General features: G+C 44.9%; 1 protein-coding gene across 1 annotated transcript in view; it reads left to right on the top strand.

Moving 5' to 3' along the window:
• Positions 1–16,062, top strand: part of LOC138855185 (putative inorganic phosphate cotransporter) — a 34,841-nt gene that overhangs the window by 14,092 nt on the left and 4,687 nt on the right. The gene's annotated exons all lie outside the window — the stretch shown is intronic.

Consider the following 16,062-nt stretch of genomic DNA (forward strand, 5'->3'; position numbering starts at 1 on the left):
GAGAGATTCGTGTTTTATGTTGGATTTGACAAGGATGGCAACCCCATCGTGGGGATCATAGGGGGACTGTAGTGCAGTATAACCATAATGGCGGATACGTTGAGGGGCTTTGAGGCAGGTACTGTTTAGCAAAACAATATCTGGTCTCTCTGCTTCAAGGAGCTCGGCCAGTAGGTGTCTAATTGTGAAGTAAGAACGTACGTTGAACTGAATCACTTTAAACATGATTTAATGGTTTCGTCATAGCAAAGTTAATGTCGGAGGAGTTTGGATTAAAACCCGTGATAGTGGTGCCATCAGTGGATGCGAGTTTGTAGGTGTTACGGACCCGTTTCCTGAAGGGGGAGGAAGAGATGGATCTGTTTTTATGTTCTTTTGTATGTCTGTCAGAAATTGGGGCACGTTAGGTTAGGTTAGGTAAGGTTCGTCAGGAAACAGGACAGTAAAGCAACAGCAAAGAACTACAGACCAATAGCACTAACATCCCATATCATAAAAATCTTTGAAAGGGTCCTAAGAAGCAAGATCACCACCCATCTAGAAACCCATCAGTTACACAACCCAGGGCAACATGGGTTTAGAACAGGTCGCTCCTGTCTGTCTCAACTACTGGATCACTACGACAAGGTCCTAAATGCACTAGAAGACAAAAAGAATGCAGATGTAATATATACAGACTTTGCAAAAGCCTTCGACAAGTGTGACCATGGCGTAATAGCGCACAAAATGCGCGCTAAAGGAATAACAGGAAAAGTCGGTCGATGGATCTATAATTTCCTCACTAACAGAACACAGAGAGTAGTCGTCAACAGAGTAAAGTCCGAGGCAGCTACGGTGAAAAGCTCTGTTCCACAAGGCACAGTACTAGCTCCCATCTTGTTCCTCATCCTCATATCCGACATAGACAAGGATGTCAGCCACAGCACCGTGTCTTCCTTTGCAGATGACACCCGAATCTGCATGACAGTGTCTTCCATTGCAGACACTGCAAGGCTCCAGGCGGACATCAACCAAATCTTTCAGTGGGCTGCAGAAAACAATATGAAGTTCAACGATGAGAAATTTCAATTACTCAGATATGGTAAACATGAGGAAATTAAATCTTCATCAGAGTACAAAACAAATTCTGGTCACACAATACAGCGAAACACCAACGTCAAAGACCTGGGAGTGATTATGTCGGAGGATCTCACCTTCAAGGACCATAACATTGTATCAATCGCATCTGCTAGAAAAATGACAGGATGGATAATGAGAACCTTCAAAACTAGGGAGGCCAAGCCCATGATGACACTCTTCAGGTCACTTGTTCTATCTAGGCTGGAATATTGCTGCACTCTAACAGCACCTTTCAAGGCAGGTGAAATTGCCGACCTAGAAAATGTACAGAGAACTTTCACGGCGCGCATAACGGAGATAAAACACCTCAATTACTGGGAGCGCTTGAGGTTTCTAAACCTGTATTCCCTGGAACGCAGGAGGGAGAGATACATGATTATATACACCTGGAAAATCCTAGAGGGACTAGTACCGAACTTGCACACGAAAATCACTCACTACGAAAGCAAAATACTTGGCAGACGATGCACCATCCCCCCAATGAAAAGCAGGGGTGTCACTAGCACGTTAAGAGACCATACAATAAGTGTCAGGGGCCCGAGACTGTTCAACTGCCTCCCAGCACACATAAGGGGGATTACCAACAGACCCCTGGCAGTCTTCAAGCTGGCACTGGACAAGCACCTAAAGTCAGTTCCTGATCAGCCGGGCTGTGGCTCGTACGTTGGTTTGCGTGCAGCCAGCAGCAACAGCCTGGTTGATCAGGCGCTGATCCACCAGGAGGCCTGGTCACAGACCGGGCCGCGGGGGCGTTGACCCCCGAAACTCTCTCCAGGTAAACGCGGGTCTTAGTCAGATGATGACCCGCCTTTGGAGCTTTTGGTCATCTGACCGAGGCCTTCCGCTGGCTTACCGGTCCACCCCTTTAAAAATTATGGTCATTTATAACCAGTCTGTCTATATACCTCAATAATTGGGGCACGTTCCAGACACTCGTATTTATAGACTGTGACGTCACAGCCTCCCCGATGTTCTCATTGGTCGGTCAGTTACTTTCGCCAACTCTGATTGGCTGATAAAACTAATTCAAAATAATATCGAAGAAAGAGGATCAGAAGAGAAAAACAAGAAGAAAGAGGAGAAGAAAGAGGAAGAGGAGACGAAAACACTTGTCCTGTTTCCTGACAGAACTCGTGTGTGTGTGTTTATGTGTGTGTGTGTATGAATTTGTATGTGTGTGTGTGTGAGAGAGAGAGACTCAGCAATCAACATTTGCACCAATAACTCACTACAGTTGTGACCGGGTGTGGAAGTGTGAATTGCTCATTACTCTAAAATTTGTTCATGATTGCAGCCATGTATAAACGTAAGTAACCATTCTTACAGTATTCATTACCTTTGTAACTTGTGAGTTCATTACCTTTGTAACTTGTGAGTTCATTACCTTGTACCTAGTTCAGCCATCAAAACTTTGGAGCCCGGTCCCTGGACCCATTGTGTACCTCTGTAATCTGTAAATACCTTTGTAACTTGTCATGATTGTGACTAGACCTACCTGGAGTTCATTACCTTTGTAAATTGTGAGTTCATTACCTTTGTAAATTGTGAATTCATTACCTCTGTAACTTGCTCAGCTATCAAAACTTTGAGGCCCAGTCCCTGGACCAATTATGTACCTCTGTAATCTTTTGACTACCGCCCACAGGATGGGTATGGGGTGCATAATAAACATATTAAACTAACTAACTCAAGACCAGCGTCAGGAACCACTGTACTTACCACCTCGGGGCCAGGAGCTGAGTCTCGACCCCTGCAACCTCTGTACTTACCACCACCAACTTCACAGTTATTGAACTCAAGTGAAATGTGGACATAAGTAAGTATATAAGTAAATTTGTTCAGGTATACACAATATTCAGGTTTATGTTGTCAGTGACTCTTATAAACCCAACAATATTCAGGTTTATGTTGTCAGTGACTTATAAACCCAACAATATTCAGGTTTATGTTGTCAGTGACTCTTATAAACTCAACAATATTCAGGTTCATGTTGTCAGTGACTTATAAACCCAACAATATTCAGGTTTATGTTGTCAGTGACTTATAAACCCAACAATATTCAGGTTTATGTTGTCAGTTGTAGTGATACTGGTCCTGTGGGGAGCAGCAGCTGGATAATACTGCACCACCTCTAGGGGCCCTTAACAACAACAACAGTTTGGTGTGTGTCATGGGCACCAACACATGGTGTGTGATTCTCTCCTACCTTATCCATTTATCAGCGATGCAGATTACATGGTGAGCTTAAATATGTGGCCTGTAGTTATAACTTTTCTCTTGACATATGCAAGACATCACCATCCCTGTAGAAGCCATTATTAGATGTACTAGTCATTATATTTTGTTGTTGCAGAAGTACTATGAAGATTCTATGTTCAATAAAGCCTAGAGATAAGGCCTGTGTTTCTATCACAACAATTTATTGAACATAGAATCCTGGGCTACCTGGTGGTGATCCTGCGCTAGACTACATCACAACATGGAGCGTTTACTGAAACCTGAGAGGCTAGACTGTGACCCCAGCTTATCAACGGCTGCTCAGGAATGGAAGCACTGGTTTAAGACTTTCGAAAACTTCTTGGTAGCCCTTCCTAAAGAAGATCTAGATAAACTAAGTCTGCTCATCAATTTTGTGTCACCTAAGATATATGAGGCTATTTCTGAGTGTAATACCTACGAAGATGCTATCAAAACCCTCAAGTCTCAGTATATTAAACCTACAAATGAAATCTTTGCACGCTATCGCCTTGCAACTCGCCGCCAGCAGATTGATGAGTCCTTAGAGGAATACTTTCAAGCACTGAAAATTTTAGGTAAGGACTGTCACTTCCAAGCAGTGACAGCTGCTCAGTATTGTGAAGAGTCCATCAGGGATGCTTTTATCAGTGGCCTGCAATCACCAATAATAAGGCAGCGTTTATTGGAGAATAAAACTCTCGACTTAGCCGCTGCCTTTGACCAGGCAAGAGCTCTAGATTCAGCCCAGAAGAATTCTGAAGTATACAGTACCACTCAGCCTTCTCGAGTGGTAAGTGCTGCAATTCCTGACCAAGACTCTTGCAATGAAGTTACTGGGGAACCTGCCTCAGTGACAGCAGCAGCAGGTACGGTGTGTTTCTTTTGTGGTTTTTCAAGACATCCACGTCCAAGGTGTCCTGCTCGTGAAGCAATGTGCCATAAATGCCACAAGAAAGGTCACTTTGCTAAAGTATGTCGTGCTAATGCATCAACAAGAGCTAGTGCCTCCACACATTCCAGTGATCATGCGACTCTAGCAACAGTGACTTCTGCGGCTACTCCAAATTCACTGTCAAAGGCAGTTGTGAAAGTATTCATCAAAGGAACAGAAGTAGATGGTCTTATTGATAGTGGCAGCTCAGAGAGTTTCATCAACCTTGACTTAGTTAAACGGCTCTCCTTGACTCTACATCACTCATCAGGTACCGTTTCCATGGCATCAACATCTCTCTCTATTCAGACCTTAGGGTTTTGTAAGGTAAATCTCAGAGTTAACGGAAAGGATTATCAAGATGTACATTTAGCTATTCTGCCACAACTGTGCTCTGATGTTATCCTTGGTCAGGACTTTCAGAAGCTGCATGGTAGTGTCACCTTAACATATGGAGGTGAACTGCCTCCTCTTGTTGTCTGTGGACTTAGCACTTTAAGGGTAGACCCACCAAAGCTGTTTGCAAATCTTACCGCGGATTGCCATCCTATATCAGCTAAGTCACGCCGCTATTCTTATGAGGATCGGATGTTCATTGAGAAAGAAACTCAGAGGCTGCTGAAGGAGGGTATTATAGAACCGAGTGATTCCCCTTGGCGTGCACAGGTTGTTGTTGTTAAAGATGGTTATAGGAAACGGAGACTGGCTATCGATTACTCTGAGACAATCAACAAATTTACACTTCTTGATGGGTACCCTCTACCTCGAATTGACGATACAGTGAACAAAATTGCTCAGTACTACGTGTTTAGCACAATTGATCTGCAGAGTGCCTATCATCAAGTCCCTATAAGGAATGAAGATAAACCATACACAGCGTTTCAGGCTAGTGATGGCCTGTATCAGTTTACCAGAGTCCCTTTTGGAGTCACCAATGGGGTAGCCTGCTTCCAACGAATTATGGATTCACTCATTCAGGAAGAGCAACTCATGGGAACCTACGCGTATTTAGATAATGTTACCATTTGTGGCAAGACCCAGGAGGAACATGATGCAAACCTTGATAAGTTTTTGGAAGCCGCCAAGAAGAAAAATATCAGTTACAATGAGGAAAAGTGCACTTTTTCAACTAAAAGGCTTAGCATCCTTGGTTATGTAGTGGAAGGAGGTTCAATATTCCCAGACCCTGAACGACTACGACCTCTACGGGAACTTCCAATGCCTCAAGACAAAAAGTCACTCCGAAGAACTCTTGGTCTCTTTGCTTATTACTCACAATGGATCTACAACTATTCAAGTAAAGTCCGCCCATTGAGTGCTACCACATTTCCTGTGACAAAGGAAGCAGAAGCCGCTTTCCATACTCTCAAACAGGACATTGAAAACTCAGTAGTTCAAGCCATTGATGAGTCCCTACCATTCGAAGTGGAAACGGATGCATCTGACATTGCCATTGCTGCAGTCTTATCTCAGGCAGGACGACCAGTAGCCTTCTTTTCGAGAACTTTTCAAGGATCAGAGAAATGTTATGCTGCTGTAGAAAAGGAAGCCCAGGCCATCATAGAAGCAGTTCGCCACTGGAGGCATTATTTAACTGGTAGACATTTCACCATAAGGACTGACCAACGGTCCGTGATGTATATGTTCGACAAGAGGCACAAAAGTAGGATAAAGAATGACAAGATATTACGCTGGAGGATGGAACTATCGTGTTATGACTTTGATATTCTGTACCGACCGGGTCAAGAGAACATCTCACCTGATGCATTCTCTAGGTCCCACTGTGGAGCAGCATGTCATGATTTGCAATCACTCTCAGCTCTCCACAAGGCTTTGTGTCACCCAGGAGTTACACGCCTGTACCATTTTGTCAAATCAAAGAACATGCCCTACTCAGTGGAAGATGTGCGACAAGTGATCAGAGCATGCAGAGTATGTGCAGAGTGCAAGCCAAACTTTCATCAGCCAGAGAAGACTCATCTCATAAAATCCACCCAGCCTTTCGAAAGATTGAATATAGATTTCAAAGGACCTCTACCAAACACAAATCAGAATAGGTATTTCCTTAACATAGTAGATGAATATTCAAGGTTTCCCTTTGTATTCCCCTGTGCAAATATGGCTGCTTCAACTGTTATTAGTTGTCTTTCACAGTTGTTCTCTATTTTTGGTATGCCAGCTTATATCCATTCAGATAGGGGATCCTCGTTCATGAGTAACGAACTTCAGGAGTTTTTGGCTAGCAAAGGTATTGCCTGCAGCAGAACAACAAGCTACAACCCTCAAGGCAATGGTCAAGTGGAGCGGTTCAATGGTACTATATGGAAGGCAGTTACAATGACATTAAAGTCGCGCAATCTACCTGTTCAACACTGGCAAACTGTCCTACCTGATGCTCTTCACTCTATTAGATCACTGCTGTGCACGGCTACTAATGCAACCCCTCATGAAAGACTCCTCAACTATTCACGTCGTTCCTCTACGGGAGCCTCCGTGCCCACTTGGTTATGTCATCCTGGACCCGTTCTCCTGAAGAGTCACCGTAGGATGAACAAGACGGATCCTTTAGTGGAAGAGGTAGAGCTCCTGCAAGCTAATCCACATTACGCCCACATTCGCTACCAAAATGGTGAAGAGACTACAGTATCTACAAGACATTTAGCCCCAGTTGAAATCCCTATTAGTGTGGAATCTCAAGATACACCAATAGATGTGAAAGATGCTTCGTTTTCTCCTGGAAAGCCCCTTGAGACTACCCCTATGGAAATAGAGGATTCTGCTCCAGCAGTTAATCAAACCCCGCTGGAAAATATCGAACCTGGTGAAGAGGCTCAAGGGCTACGAAGGTCGGGACGTGTACGTCGCCCACCTAACAGTTTGGGAGATTACTGTCTCTGATATTTTAGAAGGGGGAGATTGTAGTGATACTGGTCCTGTGGGGAGCAGCAGCTGGATAATACTGCACCACCTCTAGGGGCCCTTAACAACAACAACAGTTTGGTGTGTGTCATGGGCACCAACACATGGTGTGTGATTCTCTCCTACCTTATCCATTTATCAGCGATGCAGATTACATGGTGAGCTTAAATATGTGGCCTGTAGTTATAACTTTTCTCTTGACATATGCAAGACATCACCATCCCTGTAGAAGCCATTATTAGATGTACTAGTCATTATATTTTGTTGTTGCAGAAGTACTATGAAGATTCTATGTTCAATAAAGCCTAGAGATAAGGCCTGTGTTTCTATCACAACATCAGTGACTTATAAACCCAACAATATTCAGGTTTATGTTGTCAGTGACTTATAAACCCAACAATATTCAGGTTTATGTTGTCAGTGACTTATAAACCCAACAATATTCAGGTTTATGTTGTCAGTGACTTATAAACCCAACAATATTCAGGTTTATGTTGTCAGTGACTTATAAACCCAACAATATTCAGGTTTATGTTGTCAGTGACATAAACCCAACAATATTCAGGTTTATGTTGTCAGTGACTCTTATAAACCCAACAATATTCAGGTTTATGTTGTCAGTGACTTATAAACCCAACAATATTCAGGTTTATGTTGTCAGTGACTTATAAACCCAACAATATTCAGGTTTATGTTGTCAGTGACTTATAAACCCAACAATATTCAGGTTTATGTTGTCAGTGACTCTTATAAACCCAACAATATTCAGGTTTATGTTGTCAATGACTCTTATAAACCCAACAATATTCAGGTTTATGTTGTCAGTGGTTCTTATAAACCCAACAATATTCAGGTTTATGTTGTCAGTGACTTATAAACCCAACAATATTCAGGTTTATGTTGTCAGTGACTTATAAACCCAACAATATTCAGGTTTATGTTGTCAGTGACTCTTATAAACCCAACAATATTCAGGTTTATGTTGTCAGTGACTTATAAACCCAACAATATTCAGGTTTATGTTGTCAGTGACTTATAAACCCAACAATATTCAGGTTTATGTTGTCAGTGACTTATAAACCCAACAATACTCAGGTTTATGTTGTCACTGGCCTTTATAAACCCAACAAAGAAGCATCATCACGTCTGGTACAGGTACACAAAATATTGTTACATAAATTGTCACTTTCATTGAACAATAACATCATGTTCAGTCTGGCTGAACTACCAGGTCCGTGGCCTGGTAGGCAACGTTCTCCCTTCACACACTCAGGGTCCAGGTTCAACCCCCGGCAAGGGTGGAAACATTAGGTACGTTTCCTTACAGCTGTTATCTAGTTCATCCAGCAAGTAGATACCTGGGTGTTAGTGAACTGGTGTGGGTCACATCCTGGGTGTTAGTGAACTGGTGTGGGTCGCATCCTGGGTGTTAGTGGACTGGTGTAGGTCGCATCCTGGGTGTTAGTGGACTGGTGTGGGTCGCATCCTGGGTGTTAGTGAACTGGTGTGGGTCACATCCTGGGTGTTAGTGAACTGGTGTGGGTCACATCCTGGGTGTTAGTGAACTGGTGTGGGTCACATCCTGGGTGTTAGTGAAATGGTGTGAGTCACATCCTGGGTGTTAGTGAACTGGTGTGGGTCACATCCTGGGTGTTAGTGGACTGGTGTGGGTCACATCCTGGGTGTTAGTGAAATGGTGTGAGTCACATCCTAGGTACTCACCTAGTTGTACTCACCTAGTTGAGGTTGCAGGGGTCGAGTCCAAGCTCCTGGCCCCGCCTCTTCACTGGTCGCTACTAGGTGTTAGTGAACTGGTGTGAGTCACATCCTGGGTGTTAGTGAACTGGTGCAGGTCACATCCTGGGTGTTAGTGAACTGGTGTGGGTCACATCCTGGGTGTTAGTGAACTGGTGTGGGTCACATCCTGGGTGTTAGTGAAATGATACACAAATAACCCGCACATAAAAGACACGTCAGAGATCATAGCCATCCTATTGACTGGTCTTCTGCTAAAACTGTCTTCCCTACTTCCAACTCGAACAGTCGCCGTTTAGTTGAATCCTCTCTTATACACAACTTTCCTTGTATGAACCTTAGCCCTGGCTTCGTCTCTGTAGATGCCTTCCTCTCCCACTACATTGTAAAATGCTCCAAACTTCAGAACACCCGTGACTTAACCTGAATCCTCATTTTTTCTTCTTCTTCTTCTTTTTCTTCTTCCTCTTCCCCTTTCCTCTCTCCTTTTCTCCTCTGGGTTGTCTTTCTCTCTCCTGTCTCGTGTTTCTGTTCCTTCTTTATTTTATTTCACCACTTCCCCTTTCGCGCACCTCGGTGCGCTTGCTCTCCCTCTGTGGGTTTCTAGCTCTCTTGCAGTGCTCCCCTTCCTTTGTATTTGACTGGCTCGTCTTCCTTATTTCCCACTTCTACCACTACCACTACTACTACCTCTTCTTCTTCTACTACATCTACTGATGAAATTAGACACATGTGCGGCGTCTGGTTGTCTTTGTTGTGGACGTTTCGCCATCCAGTGGCTGGCTGGATGGCGAAGCGTCTACGGTGGGGATGCCCGGGTGTTGTGCATGTGTCATTTCATCCTGTCGGTATTATATACAATTCTTGTACTACTACTACTACCACTACTACTACCTCCACCTCTTCCTGCCTATATATAGCCGTCCTGCTCCTCCTCTGTTAGTGTGACTTTGTCAATGGTCCAGGTCGGACCGAAACGTCGTCGTAAGCTTCTGTCTTTTATGTGCGGGTTATTTGTGTATCGTTCCAGTCACGGTATTGTGCCTTTTTGTTATTTATTTGTAGTTAGTGAAATGGTGTGAGTCACATCCTGGGGGTTAGTGAACTGGTGTGGGTCACATCCTGGGTGTTAGTGAACTGGTGTGGGTCACATCCTGGGTGTTAGTGAACTGGTGTGGGTCACATCCTGGGTGTTAGTGAACTGGTGTGGGTCACATCCTGGGTGTTAGTGAACTGGTGTGAGTCACATCCTGGGTGTTAGTGAACTGGTGTGGGTCACATCCTGGGTGTTAGTGAACTGGTGTGGGTCACATCGTGGGTGTTAGTGAACTGGTGTTAGTCACATCCTGGTGTGGGTGGCATCCTGGGTGTTAGTGGACTGGTGTGGGTGGCATCCTGGGTATTAGTGGACTGATGTGGGTGGCATCCTGGGTGTTAGTGGACTGGTGTGGGCACACATAAGGGGGCATCCTGGGTGGTAGTCCGGACTGGTGTTGGTGGCATTCTGGGTGTTAGTGGACTGGTGTGGGTGGCATCCTGTGTGTTAATGGACTGGTGTGAGAGGAATCCTGGGTTTTAGTGGACTGGTGTGGGTGGCATCATGGGTGTTAGTGGACTGGTGTGGGTGGCATCCTGGGTGTTAGAGGACTGGTGTGGGTAGCATCCTGGGTGCTAGTGGACTGGTGTGGGTGGCATCCTGGGTGTTAGTGGACTGGTGTGGGTGGCATCCTGGGTGCTAGTGGACTGGTGTGGGTGGCATCCTGGGTGTTAGTGGACTGGTGTGGGTGGCATCCTGGGTGTTAGTGGACTGGTGTGAGTCACATCCTGGGTGTTAGTTGACTGGTGTGGGTCACATCCTGGGTGTTAGTTGACTGGTGTGGGTCACATCCTGGGTGTTAGTTGCCTGGTGTGGGTCACATCCTGGGTGTTAGTTGACGATAAATGGTGGCAACGGAGGGCCTGTAATCCTGACGATTACAGCGATTTCTGGAGATAAATTTCTACTGGGCCAGCCGACATCTTCTGAGTAGGCCTGCCGAGAAGGGTACACTCGACCTACCCCACCCAGCTACTCTCTCAAGTTTCTACCAGCTTCTACACCATTCACTGGTCAGTCTCTTTGTATTAGTGTTTACCTGCTTATTTGCCAAGCCCATGATGATTTTCTTCAACTCGCATGTGCTTTCTAGGCTGGAATACTGCTGTACACTAACGGTCCCCTTCAAGGCTGGCGACATTGCAGACCTGGAGTGTACAAAGAACTTTCACGGCACACATAAGTGCGATAAGGCACCTAAACTACTGGGAACGGTTGAAGGTCCTTGATCTGTATTCCCTCGAACGCAGGCGAGAGAGATACATGATAATATATGTACACTTGGAAGGTTCTGGAGGGATTGGTACCAAATTTGCACACGAAAATCACTCCATATGAAAGCAGAAGACTTGGCAGGAGATGCAACATTCCCCCGATGAAAAGCAGGGGTGCCACGAGTACACTTGAGAGAACACAATAAGTGTCTGGGGCCCAAGACTATTCAATTGCCTCCCAGCATACATAAGGGGAATTACCAGTAGACCCCTGGCTGTCTTCAAGAAGGCACTGGACAGGCACCTAGAGTCAGTACCTGACCAACCGGGCTGTGGTTCGTACGTCAGCTTGCATGTGGCCAGCAGTAACAGCCTGGTTGATCAGACCCTGATCCACCATGAGGCCTGGTCTCAGACTGGGCTGTGGGGGCATTGACCCCCCGAAACCCTCTCCAGGTAAACTCCAGGGGTTCAGTAATGGACAGGTTGGTAACATTGTCTAGAGGTTCAGTAATGGACAGGTTGGTAACATTGTCTAGGGGTTTAGTAAAGAACAGGTTGGTAACATTGTCTAAGGGTACACCAAATCCAGTCATTCCTGGAGTGGAACCACAGTCGATGGCCTCCACTCCAAACCAACAGATACAGATACTAATGCCGGAAAAAAAATCCCCCCCCAGTACCAACAATACCACCAGTCCGATAACATTCTTCTTTGCAAATATACAGGGTCTAAAGCCAGCAACAAACAACAAAATACCTTTCATCCGCGGACTGCTTGCAGAGGCAAAGGCAATGTTCGCGGCTTTCACTGAGACCCACATAAAGGATCACTTGGACAATGAAATATGGATCCCAGGTTACAACCTATACAGATGTGACAGAGTGAACAGGCAAAAGGGGGGGGTTGGCCTGTACATTGCAGAGTCACTTGTTTGCACAGAACTGCTTAATGCCTCAAATGACGTAGTGGAAGTTTTAGCAGTAAAGGTCGAGAACCAAAACCTAGTCATTGTGGTAGTCTACAAGCCTCCGGATGCAACATCCCAGCAATTCCAGGAACAGCTGTTAAAAATTGACCACTGTCTGGAAAATCTTCCAGCTCCTGCACCCAACATCTTGCTCCTGGGGCATTTCAACTTAAGGCACCTAAAATGGAGGAATATAGCAAATAATATTGTTGCAGTAATAACACCAGGAGGCAGCTCTGATGAAAACTCACACTCACACGAGCTTTTAAATCTCTGCACAAAATTCAATTTAAACCAGCAAATAATAGAGCCTACTAGACTGGAGAATACACTAGACCTCATATTCACTAACAATGATGATCTGATAAGAAATGTCACCATATCAAAAACAATATACTCAGATCACAACATAATTGAGGTTCAGACATGTATGCAAGGAGCCCCAGACCGACAAAATGAGACTAGTCACGAGGGAGCATTCACCAAATTCAACTTCAATAACAAAAACATAAAGTGGGACCAAGTAAACCAAGTCCTAACCGATATAAGCTGGGAAGATATACTAAGCAACACAGACCCAAACTTATGCCTAGAACAGATTAACTCGGTGGCACTCGATGTATGCACAAGGCTTATTCCTCTAAGAAAAAGGAGGAGTAGATGTAAAATAGAAAGAGACAGGCGCTTCCTTTACAGGCGACGGAAAAGAATAACAGAGCGGCTAAAAGAGGTCAATATATCTGAAATGCGCAGGGAGACACTGGTCAGAGAAATAGCAAGCATCGAACTTAAGCTAAAAGAATCCTTTAGGAGTCAGGAATCGCGGGAAGAACTAAAAGCTATAAATGAAATCGAAAGAAACCCAAAGTATTTCTTCTCCTATGCCAAATCAAAATCGAGAACAACGCCCAGTATTGGGCCCCTACTTAAACAAGATGGGTCCTACACAGATGACAGCAAGGAAATGAGTGAGCTACTCAAGTCCCAATATGACAAAGTTTTTAGCAAGCCGCTAACCAGACTGAGAGTCGAAGATCAAAATGAATTTTTTATGAGAGAGCCACAAAATTTGATTAACACAAGCCTATCCGATGTTATCCTGACGCCAAATGACTTCGAACAGGCGATAAATGACATGCCCATGCACTCTGCCCCAGGGCCAGACTCATGGAACTCTGTGTTCATCAAGAACTGCAAGAAGCCCCTATCACGAGCCTTTTCCATCCTATGGAGAGGGAGCATGGACACGGGGGTCGTCCCTCAGTTACTAAAAACAACAGACATAGCCCCACTCCACAAAGGGGGCAGTAAAGCAACAGCAAAGAACTACAGACCAATAGCACTAACATCCCATATCATAAAAATCTTTGAAAGGGTCCTAAGAAGCAAGATCACCACCCATCTAGAAACCCATCAGTTACACAACCCAGGGCAACATGGGTTTAGAACAGGTCGCTCCTGTCTGTCTCAGCTACTGGATCACTACAACAAGGTCCTAAATGCACTAGAAGACAAAAAGAATGCAGATGTAATATATACAGACTTTGCAAAAGCCTTCGACAAGTGTGACCATGGCGTAATAGCGCACAAAATGCGCGCTAAAGGAATAACAGGAAAAGTCGGTCGATGGATCTATAATTTCCTCACTAACAGAACACAGAGAGTAGTCGTCAACAGAGTAAAGTCCGAGGCAGCTACGGTGAAAAGCTCTGTTCCACAAGGCACAGTACTAGCTCCCATCTTGTTCCTCATCCTCATATCCGACATAGACAAGGATGTCAGCCACAGCACCGTGTCTTCCTTTGCAGATGACACCCGAATCTGCATGACAGTGTCTTCCATTGCAGACACTGCAAGGCTCCAGGCGGACATCAACCAAATCTTTCAGTGGGCTGCAGAAAACAATATGAAGTTCAACGATGAGAAATTTCAATTACTCAGATATGGTAAACATGAGGAAATTAAATCTTCATCAGAATACAAAACAAATTCTGGCCACGAAATAGAGCGAAACACCAACGTCAAAGACCTGGGAGTGATTATGTCGGAGGATCTCACCTTCAAGGACCATAACATTGTATCAATCGCATCTGCTAGAAAAATGACAGGATGGATAATGAGAACCTTCAAAACTAGGGAGGCCAAGCCCATGATGACACTCTTCAGGTCACTTGTTCTATCTAGGCTGGAATATTGCTGCACTCTAACAGCACCTTTCAAGGCAGGTGAAATTGCCGACCTAGAAAATGTACAGAGAACTTTCACGGCGCGCATAACGGAGATAAAACACCTCAATTACTGGGAGCGCTTGAGGTTTCTAAACCTGTATTCCCTGGAACGCAGGAGGGAGAGATACATGATTATATACACCTGGAAAATCCTAGAGGGACTAGTACCGAACTTGCACACGAAAATCACTCACTACGAAAGCAAAATACTTGGCAGACGATGCACCATCCCCCCAATGAAAAGCAGGGGTGTCACTAGCACGTTAAGAGACCATACAATAAGTGTCAGGGGCCCGAGACTGTTCAACTGCCTCCCAGCACACATAAGGGGGATTACCAACAGACCCCTGGCAGTCTTCAAGCTGGCACTGGACAAGCACCTAAAGTCAGTTCCTGATCAGCCGGGCTGTGGCTCGTACGTTGGTTTGCGTGCAGCCAGCAGCAACAGCCTGGTTGATCAGGCGCTGATCCACCAGGAGGCCTGGTCACAGACCGGGCCGCGGGGGTGTTGACCCCCGAAACTCTCTCCAGGTAAACTCCAGGTAAAGGGTTCAGTAAAGAATAGGTTGATAACATTGTCTAAGGGTTCATAAAGAACAGGTTGGTAACATTGTCTAAGGGTATATACTCCAGGGGTTAAAAGAGATCCTCATACTCGACAGGCTAGGATCGTTATTCTAATAAACTTTTTAACCTAGTATTGTAATACTTTCCATATGATGGTTGACAGTATGACTTAAAATATATGTAATATATCCGTGAACCCCATATGACAGGATGGATAATGAGAACCTTCAAAACTAGGGATGCCAAGCCCATGGTGACACTCTTCAGGTTGCTTGTTTTATCTAGGCTGGAATATTGCTGCACACTAACAGTACCTTTCAAGGCAGGTGAAATTGCTGACCTAGAAAATGCACAGAGAACAGAGAACCTTCACGGCGCGCATAACTGAGGCAAAACACCTCAATTACTGGGAGCGCTTGAAGTTCCTGAACCTGTACTCCCTGGAATGCAGGTGAGAGAGATACATGATTATATACACCTGGAAAATCCTAGAGGGACTAGTACCAAACTTGCACACGAAAATCACTCCCTACGAAAGCAAATGACTCGGTAGACGATGCAACATCCCCCCAATGAAAAGCAGGGGTGTCACTAGCATGTTAAGAGACAACACAATAAGTGTTAGGGACCCAAGACTGTTCAACTGCCTCCCAGCATACATAAGGGGGATTACCAGTAGACCCCTGGCTGTCTTCAAGCAGGCACTGGACAAGCACCTAAAGTTGGTACCTGACCAGCCGGGCTGTGGTTCGTATGTTGGATTGCTTGCAGCCAGCAGTAACAGCCTGGTTGATCAGGCTCTGATCCACCACGAGGCCTGGTCACAGACCAAGCTGTGGGGGCGTTGACCCCCGGAATTATATCCAGGTAAACTCCAGGTACTGTGTAATCTTTTGACTACTGTCCATAGGATGAGTATAGGGTACATAATAGTTAAGTGATCTTACTATATAATATTTTATGTCTTTCCAAAAAATAACACCTCCAAGACTTAATCCCAGAATAAGTGAGAAAGATGACTAAT

Source organism: Cherax quadricarinatus, chromosome 84 (assembly GCF_038502225.1).
Source record: "Cherax quadricarinatus isolate ZL_2023a chromosome 84, ASM3850222v1, whole genome shotgun sequence".
In the NCBI taxonomy this organism is placed as follows: Eukaryota; Metazoa; Arthropoda; class Malacostraca; order Decapoda; family Parastacidae; genus Cherax; species Cherax quadricarinatus.